Consider the following 15175-nt stretch of genomic DNA (forward strand, 5'->3'; position numbering starts at 1 on the left):
AGGCGGCTGCAACCTTACAGTATATATGAAGAAGAGGACCAAACAGTTGTCAAGCAGACTCCTGCTCATATTGATACCAGTGGCTTTCACTTTGGAAAGATTATGCTTGCAATTAGATGTAATTTTAAAGTGAAGGATAAAGAAATAGAAATTGTATCATTATATGATCCACTCTGGGAGGTCAGGCCACACAAACCCAAATCGTCGGCAAACACTTCCATCAAAGGATCCTTTGACAGTCACTTATTGTGTGAGAGAATCATTTGACCAGGGCATCGTTCATTTGCACCCACTATATGGTTCTGATCAATCACCAATTTACTAAGCCCCCCACATCTCTTCTGCTCGTCTGGAGCGCACTCTCATATTTCCTCATGCTCACCATGTAACTTATATGCCAGCAGGACCTTCTCTGCTACTAATGCACAAACAAGGCTGCATCCAAAATGCCTGTATAACAATGACAATAACAGACCAATGGATGTAGATGGCTGGCTGAATGCCAGTATAAATGGGTTATATATAAGTTTAGTAAATTAAAAGGTCTTGGCTGATGTCAGACTTAAAAATGCAGCCAATTTTTTGATAGTGTGACAAAATGTTTCAAATTAACCACAATGATTTCAACTGCTCCTCCATTCAGACACTTTCAGCTTGGCATCTGCACCACCAGATCCCTCAGAAAGAGAAAGGTATTTGGTTATGATCTTAATCTGAGCCTTTTCCTGGAATCATCAGCAAATTTCCAAGAATACATCAGAAATTAAGGAATTCAATTTAAATCCAGTTTACATACAGATGATAAAATCTAAAGATTATAAAAATTTCTAGAGATGCAGAGGTCGCATATGATTGTGATGCTTTCAAACAAGTAGAATTGCTTCCTAAATACGCTGTTTCAAAAAAATATGCATTTTATTTTTAACAGATAACATGTCAAAGGATCAATGTGCACAGCTTTGTTTCAGCTATCCTTTTCCACCAAATTTTGCGTTTGTTAGCAGAGGATCCCTAATTCTTTTTGGCAACAATACTAGTTTTTGTACAGGTCAGGGGATAAAGCCTATTGGCTCTCTCATTGAAAATTGAAACAGTCTCACCGAAAGGTATATTTCCTTCATACACTAAGATAAACGAGATCTCAACATTCTTCCTCTTGTCTTATGCCAAAAAGATGCTGGGCAGGGAGACACTTCCTCTCCCTCAGATTCCCACCAGCCCAGCAACTACAATTTTCTCCCACTCCAGAATGCATAGGAAGTATCCCCAGGAAGGGAGAAAGCCAATTGGAGACTCAATGGATGGAAACCGAAACTAGACGCATTGGTTTCAATTCAACAGTCAGTATTTTGGTCAAAATGTCAACAGTACAGCATAAACATTTGGAATTCCACTACAACAAACTGAATATCCACAACCCAACATGGTTTATGAGCAGGTCACCAAATTGCCTTTGTGGACTGCATAGGAGGGACCACTGCCTGACCAAAGGAGCTAACTAACCCACAGGCCCTTGGAACTCCACTCAACAGAGGAAGCGACAATGCTCTTTCTTGAAGTGCGGGTAAGCTGGCTCCAGGAGCAGTTAGTGCTTGGTGACCATGTACTGCTGCACAAGCTGCTAGTTGCTTTGTTATTGTGGGAAACGTCAGCTCCTCCACCAATGTACTCCCAAAGCCTAAGTCTAGCATGTTGTGATCAATGGCAAATTACGAGCCAAAGGTGTTGGTAGCTGAACGGAGTCCCCAAGCCACAATTGTTCATTTCAAATTTTTGCATTAGTGTGCAGGGATGAGTAAAATGTAAGTAGTAACTGCAAACTCGCTTTATGCAGCCAGTGTGAGGATTAAAGTCACTCAGTTGTCTTGTTTTTTTGCCACCCAACTTCATTTAGTGGCCATCAGATAGTTCAGAATGCAAGCAAAATTATTCTGACGAGGTAGCAGGACTCCTACCCTGAAATAAATCTTTGTTTAATTACAACATTTTCTCTTCCATTACTTTAAATGAGATGAAGATTAAGGGGGTCATTACCCTGGCGGCCGGCGGTAAGTTGGCGGTAACACCGCCAACAGGCTGGCGGTGTTCCGCCAGCAATTATGACCGTGGCGGAATTGCCATGGACATACCGTCGGCCCCTCCAATATCCCGCCAGGATTCCGCCGGGCGGTCATAATCCCCAGGGCAGCAGTGCAAGCACCGCTGCCCTGGGGATTATGAGTCCCCGACCGCCAGCCTGACCGTGGCGGTATACACCGCCATTTAAAGGCTGGCGGAAAGGGGACTTGGGGTGCCCCTGCACTGCCCATGCACTTGGCATGGGCAGTGGAGGGTCCCCCAGGCATAGCCCCGTCACGCATTTCACTGCCCGAATTTCAGGCAGTGAAATGTGCGACGGGTGCTACTGCACCCGCTGCACATCAGCATTGCCGCCGGCTCTATTACAAGCCGGCAGCAATGTTGATGTGACATTTCTGCTGGGCCAGCGGAAATGTCATAATAGGGAGCCAGGAATACCGCCGACAATGGCGGTATTCGGTCTCCGGCGGCCTCGGCAGTCTTTTTGCAAGACCGCTGAGGTCGTTATGACCCTTTAAGTGTTGTAAGAAGTACACTGCTTTTTCTCTCTGCGTTCTGAGTCCTCCGCGACTCAACCTACCAGCAGTTCCAGGTAGCTTTTCCAGCTGTGTCTTGCTCCTCTGCTGATCAGCCACTGATCCATAGAAAAGATTTATTACTTGCTAACATGTCACAGCCAGCTGTGATTCTGTGCCAGAGGACACGTATTAAGCCTCTTTCCTTATGTCCAGCGCACAAGCGCTTTGAGCTGTTGTTGTAAGTATTGTGGGCTTTTAACCACGCCCATCACTTTCATTTGTTCCTGGGCTTGCCTTTCAAAAATCACTTGATGTCATTGGTAAATACTTAACATTTGTACAACCTTGGGGCTGTTTTTTTCACGCCTACCAGACTTCCCCTGTTACTTTGTGCTGCAGGGTGGCCATGACACTCACAGCGCAAACAGGCACACAGCAGGGTGAAATCAATCGGTAGTATTAGAGCGCTGGTCACATTGTTCACAGTTACCTAATCAGAGTAATTTCTTGTGGCTATCCCCTTAAAACACATTAAATTGGTAAATGCTTTACGTAAAACAGAAATCCTCAAAGCGAAAGCGGCTCTCCCGGCACAGCAGGAGAGCAGATGTTACAATATTCACTGCACTCGGGAAACTCGCCCCATAATGCTTTAAAGGGCATTACTTTTACAAAAAATGTTTTGCTCATAACTCAGCCTATGGTGGTCCTAGGGCAATGGGACCAACACCAAAACATTCAGCATGACGTACTTTCTGTCTAGGTCATCTCCCGGACCCACACTAGGTTAGTGGGGAGCCTGAAATAACCCTTCCCACTATTCAGTATCTTTTTAAGTGCTCTTATAGCTGGAACTTTTGTATTACAGCTGGGAATGACTTGTGTTTTAAGAGCCTTATTTGTAATATCATTGCTATAGGTCTGCTACCCCTGAAAATGTGTAATGCACTGTGCCCTCTAGGGGCTAAATATATGGTTACACTGCATTACTTTCACATGGTTATGCTCTCTAAAGGCTGCATTTATGGTGACATGCCCATGTTTCTTCTAAATGCTATTTTTATTGTGTTGTCCTCAGGGGGCTGTTATGAGCATTGCAGTCAACATACTATAATATTCACGGCAAGAAAACATGCCCTGCAACGCTTTGCGGGGCATTACTTTTACAAAACATTTTTGCTCATAGCTCACCTTGTGGTGGTCCTAGGACAATGGGACCACCTTTAAAATGGTCTCTCTGCCTACATCATCTCTGGGTCACCACACTAGGTTAGTGGGGACCCCAAAATAATAATCCCTCCCCTATTCAGTGTCTTTTAAGCTTTCTCATGGCTAGAACTTTTGTTTTACAGATGGAAGAAGTTTTGTTTTAAAGGCCTTGTTTGTAATATCATTGCAGTAGGCCTGCTAGCCCTAAAAACGCCCTCTAGCATATGGTTACACAGCATTACGTTCTCCTTTTTTAATGGGGTTATGCCCTCTAGGGGCTAACACTAAGATTACATGACTATGTTTCTTACAAATGATATTTTTGTTATGGTGCCCTTTAGGGGCTGTTTTGAGCATTGTAGTCTAATACCAAACGTTTATTTCTGATAAAAGTTTATATGATATTTGTATATGCTTTTTAATAATCTCCCTCTTATTACAATTATGGCCATGATTCAGGCCAACTTAACATTCTTATTATACTATGATTGTTTGAACACGCTTGATAAGTTTGGGTGACCCTTCTAGTTTATTTCTCCTGTGCAGCTGTCTTGTGTCTTTTTTTGGGGAATTGTTTCAGCCAGCCAGTAACTCTGATAGTGGGGTGGTGAAAGTAGTATTCTATTGGAATTAGCATTGCAGATTTAAATTAGGATGCTAAATGGCAACATTTTCATTTTTTCTGCAGATAGGGGAAGACGGTAAATGGAAGTGCTTTAGTTATTTGCAGGGCCACTGGAATTATATGGCAGGAAAAGATGGAACTATGAGGTGGGGTTGACCAATTTATGTGGCAAGAAAAGTCCAGTTTTGAATTACAGAAGGGCATAATAATGATAAATATTCACAAGACAAAACATCGCTGGAACGTTCTCCTATAAAATAGGACTTTAGCCAGCCTTCCCACATAAGTAGCACTCATAAGCCTGGACTGTTTGTATTTACTTCTATTTGTTTTTATATTGTACTGTTGGACCCAGAGGGAGGCAGAGCAGTACAACAAAGCTCCATTTAGAGGAATGGAAGATTTCTAAACATTTGTAGAACATTAGGGGAAACAACAGATACATTTCAGGGTAGCAACACCTAGACAGCATGTAAGGAAATCTATAAGGTGGTAGATGCAGCAAAGTCCAAAAGCAACAGAAAGAGGTATATGCATTCAAAGACATCTAAGCGTGGCAATGCTATCATTCATATTAGGTTACACTGTCAGAAGCGTTCTTTAGTTCTCAACAAACCAAGGTTTGGAGGACTCACTCCTTTGTCAAAGATTAACAGAATCTAGGATGAGAAAGCAGCCATAGGAAACAAATGTAGATGACAAAGTGGTTAAAAGGAATAATGAGATGTGCGGAGTAAAAAAAAAAACTCACAACAGTATGCATCATTAAAGTGACCTTTCACTTCTCTTTTGAGTGGCAACAAACTTCTCATGTCACACACAAATTTTCAAACTGCTGATTAAGCAACTAAAAACTGTCCAGTTCCCCATTTTGCAAGCAAAGTTCCCTCACCAATGCAGATTATCGCTGTGGTCATCACGTAGTTTTGCATTCCACCCAGTGGGGCGCAGCTTTAGCAATTTATTTGCGGGATCTACAAAAATAGTTTGGCCACACACTTGTAACAGCCAATGTTTGGAAACCAGGCTGATTCTGATGGCGCAGAGCCCAAACTCCTTCTCCCGCACAGCCATTAAAGCATGGAGGTTATTGCTGTTGTCGCCACCGATATTTGTCACTGTAATGTAATTAGGTGCCCTACAATGATGCATTGCAGCCCTTGGCACAGCTTCCATTAAAATCTTTTCTTCTGCTCACTGAACTGTGACCTGCTTTCTGATGAATAACAGGCAGACAGCTTTAGGGTTAGGAGCAAATACATCAAAGATGCATTTTTCAGCTTTACCAGAGGCGGTTGAGGGGAGGTGGGGGGAGGGAAAGAGAAACTAGCGAGAACGAAAAAAAATCAGTAGCTTCATACCAGGGCATTGCTTGCCCTCTTGAAATTCTGATGAGCGGAGCCAGTATTGTTTACAGCCCGGGAATTACATGGTTGCAAGAACACTACCTTCCAATCACATTTTTAGGCTTTGTGGGTCACGCATCCCTAAGCAACAGCTTCATTCACAAATGCCCGTTTAAAGAGGATAGGGTACCGAAATGCTACCGGTGGTGTTGCAGAATGTTACATTACTGCTCAATACATCAATAATTCTGCTTAAAACAGCTGTGAAATGATTCCCTGTGGGTGCGGAATTACAGTTCCAAAAAACACATATGACCCAGGGAAATGGCAATCCTTCCTGCTAGACAGAAAAGTGCTTCTTGCTTATCTCACCATTTGGGAAGAGGGAGCGACTTATTTAGTGGTAAACTTCTCGGCCACCAAACTGTGGGCTCAAACAACCACTTTGCTATTGCACAAGTGGGTAAAAATTCTGTTTTCAATGTGAAACAGGTTTTCTTTTTTGTGTACTGTAGAGTCAACATTGAACATTTAACAAAATTGGTGCATCAACATTTAGGTTTGTGAATCTACACATTAATCCTAATGGTAAACTCATCATGTATGTTTTATTATATCTGGGTTGATGTAACCTTCTTGAGTAAGCTCCTCATCGTCCTATACCCATCAGTCGCAAAGCAATGGGTCGTGTGGATCAATTAAATGAAGGCTCACGGTCTCAATGTAGTATTTTCAAGGAAAGATCATATTACAGACAGACATCGGTCCTGTATCACTGTGCTAATCGGACCATTTTGACATCACTGTTTCACTCATCAAGAGCTACGTGGTTGGCCTACCTAGAAGGCCTCCACATTCAATTGATGCCATTAACATTCCTTTTCAGACGAGTTAATAGCCAGTGACTGTCACCGCTTGACTCATATCTCAATGGCTTTTAACAGGACCATAACTAAATAACCAGACAATTCTGAAGCTCGATGTATTTCTGAGGTAGGATTCCAAATAAACTTTTCCTGGGGAAAAAAAAAAAAGACCATGAATACTAAACTAGATACGTTCTAGAGCCAGGTAGTCCTCCAAACAGCTTTTGGGGCCTCGGAGCAGCCCAAACCACCCAATAAATTTAAGACAAACAAAATTCCTACATAGGAACTCGGGTTTTATATTTTAGGAGGGAAACATTCTGAAACTGCAAAAAGATAACCAAAGCTTATCCCAGGAAATCCTTCACTACCACATCCTGAATGCAAGACCTGTTGAAGAGATAACTTGTTAGATCCTGTCCTGGGATACAATGAGATCACTATATCATGGGGACTTCCTTAACCTATTAAGTACCACTCAAAGCCCATGTCCTCCTTTGGATGCAAGCACACTTTTCACTTTAAAGAACCGTTCTTGCAACCCACATTAGCTGTTATTAACTCTCCACCAGGGATCGGGTTTCTGAGAACGCAAAAAAGAGATAAACTGATGGTCACCCTTCATACTAACTCAGGTGAGTCAGGAACTTTGCCTAATAGCATGACGAAAGTCATCACAGGGTGAGTGCAATGGGAAGGCTTGAATAAACCTAAGAAATACGTCTAGGTGAAGTGATAACAAACTAATCTGGGCTTCCTTATGCTATGGAAGCATGATTTGTCAATGCTTGACTCCCCGGGTCAAGGGGAGCTTCTCAAGTAGCAAATGTGATCTGGGGGGTAACAGTTTCTATTTACAACCCCTTGGGAAACCGCGTCACTTACTTTCAAAAGCTTTGTCCATAGGAGTTTATGAACAACAAGCAAGCTTTTTGACAAGATTTCCGACAAATGGGATGGCTTCAAGATGCAGCATGACAGGTAAACAGACAAAACGTAGACCAAAACACTGCTAGAAAGCAAGTAGATGGGACACAATCAGTGCACAGAGGTCTAACCTTTGTTCACTTTTGAACAGAGCTGAAACATTCAGAAAAACACTGCATGCTACCATTTGAAGCAGAACTCCATAACCTTTGAAATACGGTGCACTCTGAAAATCATGGGGCTGCAGATGCACATGGAACGCCACAAAATGCTGAAACTTGGCTTTTTCACTAACATAAGGGGTGGTGAATTCCACCAGGCATTTCATACTTCAACAGTATGGAAACTAAGAGGGCCCTTGAACATACGGCACCCACTACTTTCAGGGACAAGAGTTAAATGTGTTATCAGAAGGCAGCCTTCTTAAGAAGGTCTTGAAGCCCATTACTGATTAGCGGGAAACCTCTCCTCACAGTCTTAAATTGTTAGGTCATAATGAATGTTTTAGTGAGGATTGCACAAAACATATGTAATATAGGACACTACGTAACTGGAATAGAACAGGATATCAACTATCAATTCTGTTGGCAATGCCAATTAAGCAATTAAGGGTTAGAAAACACATTCAGCAGTGGCATGGGTCGGCAGGACCTCCAATCCCAACAAAAGCTTCTCAGTGCTTCTTGCTGTGAAACCCCCTCGGAGTGGAAAATGAAAGCTCACAAGCCTCTTCTGCATTCCAGCCTGCAATAAATTAAAGGCGGTTCAACCTGCCTGCATGAAACGCAGCAAACAGTTCACAAACCCAACAGTTGAATGGAAGAAGAAAAGGTTCTAAAAACCATCACAGTTTGGGTGATGCACCACAGTCGAGATGAGAGGAATGTCCAGAAAGTTCCAGTCATAAAGACCTGCCTAGCAGAGATTTACAAAAAAAATCTCTATAAATACTATTTTTTTCTGTGACCAATATAACCACACACGGTACAAGATCGGAGTGCTCCACAGGCCTTCACGCACAACCCAACAAGTCCCCTACTGACCACGTAATAGCTGGGTACTACCAATCAATTAACACAAGTCCCGGTTTGGAACAAAACAGGCAAGCATCGCACAGCTCTAGCAGTCAGCAACACACTGCACAAATGCAAAATACAATGGAAGCTGCACAGCCAAGTATTGCACAGTCCTCTACAGCTACAGATCCTAGGTCTGGGGCGCAGAGAATACATTAAATCTCATTAGTCTACTGGTTGTGGTACTAAATGTTGTTGTCACTAAATAAAACCTCTAGTGTGAAAAATACAAAACCCTCACCCTAAAGTCCCAATGACTACTATGCACTATATATACGTCAGGGAATGTAATGTGTTATTTATTACAAACTCAGCTACGTGTAGTCAATAGATACTACTCAAACTAAAGGTGTGAAGATTAAGAGGGACATTATTAATTTTGCAATGCCTGGGTATGCATGTACCATCTTTGCTAAAGGCAACGACTGATTATCCAGTGTGTTATGGGGCTGGGCTCTGGCCTGTTTGTCTTTAACAGCAACAACCCAGACAAGAGAAAATACATGTACGAATAGCCACTGGGCCTTTTGCTTGAAACATCAAGCTTTGCCTGTCGAGGAGACAATGAGGAATGTGCCCTTCTTTAGATGGAAGACAGAAATAAGTGGCAAGAGTTAACTCTGAACTGCCATTAGGGTTAATCCATTGGATAAATAGTCTAGTCTTGAATCCTTTGATAAATATTTTTTACAACATTTTTTGATTGGTTAAAACAGGAATGCAATACTGTTGAGCCATCTAAAGCCTCCAATCAAATATTATTTGCCCAGTAAATGGTGTGCAGAGTTTAAGCCCCATTTGGTCTCTTTTTTTAGTCCACTTTACTAGCATGTAAGATCACTCTTTGGAGTCGACCTACTGGCCAGTGCGCTTAGTTTTTCAAAGGGTTTCCTTTTTGCCTCTGCAATGAATCTTTATAAAACTGTGCATTTGTTTCTTTGTCTTTAATTTCTTTGCTGTTCTGAGAGAAATGTCCTATATTATTGATTTCCTTGGACCACAAAACATGTAGACCACCTTTTTTTTATTTCTTCTTATTTTTTATTTTTTTATTCCCCTTCCTTTAAATTCGACCACAGTATGTTTTTTAGCCGAGAATTAAAGTATACTTGCTCCTATAAATTTAAGGAATGATATAAGAGTTTAAAGCTTCTACTTACATTGGTCATTTTTGCTGGTTCTGAAACACTTGATATATATAGAATTATTTTAATTAAGTTTAAGCTATCCTTCAAAGATGTTGTTTTGTTTACATATTTTTATGACATGATCCCATGAAACAAATTACTTTTAGATGGAAGTCAAATTATCAAGAAATCCATTCTATTCGAAAGTAACTAATCTTCGTGGAATAACCAGTAATGGATGGCACTGAGAAACGTTCCACATGCTATCTTCCAGTTCAAGTTAACACTTTGCAAATGCATACATATTTTTTGACGAGCTAACTATGTTACTTTGGGTTTTTCCACTTTTTATGTGGAATGTTTGCATCAGAGAATCAGCTTTGATTATATTCAGATTATAACGCTTTCACCATTTGTATATATGGGTCGTCTGCATGGCTCGTGCAGGGCATATTTTGTAATATCTACCACACCAATGACACAAAAATATGTTTTCATATCACATAATAAATTGTGATAAAATTGAAAGAAAAAAAAAAAAGACACTGCAGCATGCCCTTCAAATGTGCGATAGATTTCCGGGAAAAGCAACTAAAGAAGCAGGGGTGTGGCATTCTTATCACTCATGACACATATTTTGGGGTCAATGAAACTCCTTCACATTTCCTTTGTCCCCCGAACAAGTTGGCCCAACCTATGCACGACAAACCCTTTGGCAGCCAGTTTCAAGTACCAAAGAATGGACTTCCTTTCTCCAAAATAAGGTTCGTATCCTTATGTACTATTTTTTTAAGCTTGTACATATGCTACATTATTACAAAGACTATTATTAGAGCGAGCGTTTTAAGACATTGTAGTGAAGTTTGCGCTTAGCTGGCATTACTGGCAGTGGTTTCATTATAAAAACGTTTACAAGTTTCCAAAATTGAACAATTTGAGATTTGTCATTCTCCCAGAATGCTCCCCGATTGCACACAAGCTAGAAAGGAAGATGACTACTTTCAAAATACATGCACCCCCTCCCCACCAACCATGGGAAAAAATTACATATGCCCATGACAGGAGTAAATTCACAACCTTTCCCAACATGAGGGAAGTTGATGCACACTCTTAAACGTGTTAGTTTGAGGGCATACATAAACTCACAGGGCACTGCAATCCTGGAGATACCACTTCCCACCTACTACCAAGCCCATTTGTAGCTTAGTGGAAAGGTGGCTAACCAGAGCCTAGCTAGAAACCAAACCTGAAGCATGTTAATCCCTCACATAACCAGATAGGCTATTGTCAGCTCTCTGCTGTTAGGAGAACACTACCATAATTTGTCACGTCACTGCATGGCACCAAATAGGACTAGTGGATTTTTAGACAACTAGTAGATTACTGAAGTTTCATTTCCCTTACACAAGTAGATATTTATGTAATTCCACTCTGCTCTGAGAACATGTTGCCATTATGGTTCTCAAAATAAGGCTTGGAAATCCTCAAGATAAAAACCTGGGCACGCTGCTTTTTATGGTGAAGGGTTCGTAACATACTGTCAGCAAGTCAAGAGCTATGTTAAAGCCATGCAATCTATCTCAGTGAGTCTACCTACGAAGAGGCGATATATTTTTTTTTATATATAAACGGGATTGCAACAGTAAACTGATAAAATTATGACCTAGAGCAGTGTTTCTCAAACTGTCAGTGGGTCACAAAGTATTTATTTATCTTGTAACATTCATATCGTGTAACATTCATATCGTGTAACATTTGACAGAGGTCACATACCAAGTGTGGTCTCCTGATAAAGGGCGCCCAATTATTTTACATGAGGTTTGACGTTTACAAATTCCTTTAACTTTGTAGTCAGAGAAAGAAAAGTGTCGGATGTCATTTTTGCAACATAACAAAATGTGCATAGCTGTAAATGAACATTCAGCAGTTATTAAAGTAATAAAGAAACACATTTTAAAGTAATTCTGAAGTGTGTAGAAGCAAGTATTTCAATAGGATCAAAACAAATCAAGATACTATTTGGTGATGCGCAAATGGTAAATAACTGAAATCCGATTTCCATACAATATCATCTGGGTGCAATATAGCTTTATCAGTAAAACTGTAAGTCTGTCACAAACTCAGTGGCCATTTCAGTGAAAAATGTGCCATCTGTAAATATGGACAGCGCGCTACTACACAATGCTTTACTCACATAAAAAAACATTGAGAAAAAAAACAAAAGAAAAAAAAAAACACGCTGGCCTCATGTACATTAAAGCTAGGTGGGCCGCAAGCATTTGTAGTAGTTCTACAAACGAGGGTCGTGATTCTCAAAAGGTTTGGGAAAAACTGGCCTAGAGCTCTGCTTTGTGACTAGCTAGAGCAACCTTGGCTCTCCTTCACCTACATGGACCGCACTGGCATGCATATGGGATAGAATTATAGAGCTAAATCCCACTGAAGATGATGAAAACATTAAAAAAAGTTTTTTTCGTTCATTCAATGTCTAACTTGGTCTCCTCACCTACAACATTAGTGACTGTGCTCTCCAGTAACAGAAATGTGTGGCACGTGCAAAGCCTCAACCCAGGCAAGAAACCTAAAGTTTATAGGCACCATCATATATCTCCCTCATGGTAATCTAATTCTGGGGACGAGCAATCAAAGGCTGAGCCCGAGGAAACTAGCTCACACTACGAGAGACTGCCAAGGAACACTGACATTAATGCACCTCTAGTGTGCACAGGGTTCTTTTTTGTATTTTTTAATTTTATTTTTTTAAATAGACTGATTAGAATATCTTTGGATTTTTGACATGCAGTCTTACGTTTTACAAACAAAAAAAGCAGGCAAGCAAGCTTGACCTTTTATGAACAAAATCATGTGCTTCACAGAAGGAAGTAGACACAGCAAAGGATTAGTTGCAGCATTGAAAGGACTGCAATTCCCATAAAGTGTTCTGAGTTGTACCACTCTGCACAGAAGTTAAAAGAAGCACAGCCTTTAGGCATAATGAGTGGTGTGCAAAGTAAGTAAAGAAATTCATCACACACACTGGTCACTGCTGCAGCACAAGTCACGCTGGGAACTGCACTGTCTCCTTTGCCTTGAAACAGCAGGAAGAGCCCCAAGTGACTTGATCATTTCAACATCTTAAAAGTAAAAAAGGCAATTAACACTGCCCTTTGCCCAATATGTTTTCATCATTCCAACAGCCACAGACGTGGAAAAAAAGTCTAAAGTCTATTGTCAACATCCCCGATTGGTCCAAACATTTAATATCAATAGATTACTGGGTCTTACTAGGCTCAATGCAAAAAAATAAAAAATAAAATACTCATACAACATACCACATCAAAACCAAACAGGGCCAAAAGCAATGAATAACAATTTTTCAAACTACTGCAGATTCATCAGGAGCTTGAAAAGAACATTAGTGCACAGGTATCACTGAAGTCAACAGATTTTTTTAAAAAACCTTACGGGAAGGCAATTTCAGCAGATGGGGTGACAGTCTGAGCAATTACATTACAAGAATAAGTACATCAAATGTTATTTCCAGTTTTCATTCTTCTGGGCGTGTGCCAAGAACAATCATTCTAGTCCATTAAGCTTTCATATTTAGCAAATACTCACCACTCCCAAGTAATTAAACTTGCTTCCAATCTGTGAGGGGGTGAGTTAACAAAATGCTTTGAGACTTATCACAGGTACAGCAAATGTCAAACAATGTGCTGTCAATCATATTTACGTACAGACAAAAGATATTCTTGTGCAAGCGGTCTACCACCGCCCTTCAATCTGTAGCCTAAACAGTGGCAGGGGTGCAGGGACTCTTCAATCAAATAGAGCTCAATTGGCTTTGTCCACCATTAACAAGTCAACGAGGCAGCAAGTAAGTTATGCCATGCCTTTCCACAGAGGAAAAAGACATTCACTATCAAATATCTATAATTCCAATCACAATCCTGCAGAAAATCAGTAGGCATCAAACTGATGAATTCTAACAACGTAGGATCTGATTTAGAGTTTAACATATGCTAGACATTTAACTGATGCCTATGCACTATAAACAGGCCGGACAAGACAGCTCACGCTTTTCATGCCTCAAACTTCCAAACTTTAATTCAGGCCTTCTGGCCTTTTACAGAATAAAACGCAGTAAAATAGTCAAAAAATTTAATGTGATCTTTATTTTTTTTTTTTAATCAATTTTTGTTTAGAAATTAAATGCTGCTCGTGCCAGTCCAAATAGTGACATTTGTTAAATACTGGGTTACGAAAAGGTGCGGAACAAACTCTATACAAGCCCAGACATGTTACCACCACCATGTGATTTTTTTTTTAGAAACATATCTTTTCATGAGGCAGAATATCCTTGCCCGATTTGTTTCAAGAGAGCCTAAATTCCTTCATTGGATTAACTAGTCTCCAATACCCGCGAATGAAACCCTTTCTCACCTTTAAAAGCGAGTTTAAATAATTCGAGCTATAGAGGTCTCAGACATAGAGGGAAATGATGTCCTACATCAATCGCAATTAAGAATTCTGGGTTTGGCTTTACAGGTCGTCCACACCTCATTCAATGAGCCCCTTATGATATGCAATGATGAGGACTCCGCGGTGTCTTACAGGGAGACAACCAGACACTGACAGCTGGAAGGCAGGAGTTAATGTTTCAAACTCTGGTTTTGCCGCACTGAAGCCAGTTAATCACCCGCTGCCCCACTCCCCGTCAGACAAGTTACCAGTCACTTTGCTCTGATAACTAAGGGCCTAATCTGTTGGTTTAAGAGGCAGACACAACAAAGCTTGACTCAGAGTTCTGTCAGCAACCCAAGGTGTATTATTTGACTGCTATAATTATTAGACGAAGAAAAACAATGGACCTGCGCATCGACAGAAACACTGCCAATCTGAACGCGCCAACGCGCTTCTCTGAATGAGCCGCTGACGACATAGTTTCCACAGAGATGATGCAAGCATTCTCAGGTAACTTGCACTGTTATTTGGAAACCACCCCAGATCTCAAGAGGGCAATTAAATGAAGCTGTTGTCAAAGTGTAGGCAACATAAACTCAGAAACTGTCCCTGCCGACTTCAGAGTCGTAGAAAAGAAACATCCAAAGCTTACTAAATTAGAATAGGAAACGTGTTTAGCTTGTTTGCATACAGGCACACAATACTGTATGCCCAGGCTGCTTATTCATTATGCATTAGCCATGCACGTTCCATTCAATTCAATGTGAAAAGCTTTTTGCGCAGGAGAGCCATCCACAAAGCAAGCTAGGGGCTAACACTATTAAAAAAAAAAATATTCCTACTTCAAATAAACATTGGCAAAGCTAATAAGTCTCGTGATAGCGGTCAGTCGTTTGGCTATTGCAATGATTGATTTTTTTTAATGAGTTTTCACATAA

General features: G+C 40.8%; 1 protein-coding gene across 4 annotated transcripts in view; it reads right to left on the reverse strand.

Moving 5' to 3' along the window:
* LOC138288505 (transducin-like enhancer protein 4) overlaps positions 1-15175 on the reverse strand; it is a 241622-nt gene that overhangs the window by 180905 nt on the left and 45542 nt on the right. The gene's annotated exons all lie outside the window — the stretch shown is intronic.

The sequence above is a fragment of the Pleurodeles waltl genome, chromosome 1_1, assembly GCF_031143425.1.
Source record: "Pleurodeles waltl isolate 20211129_DDA chromosome 1_1, aPleWal1.hap1.20221129, whole genome shotgun sequence".
Taxonomy (NCBI): Eukaryota; Metazoa; Chordata; class Amphibia; order Caudata; family Salamandridae; genus Pleurodeles; species Pleurodeles waltl.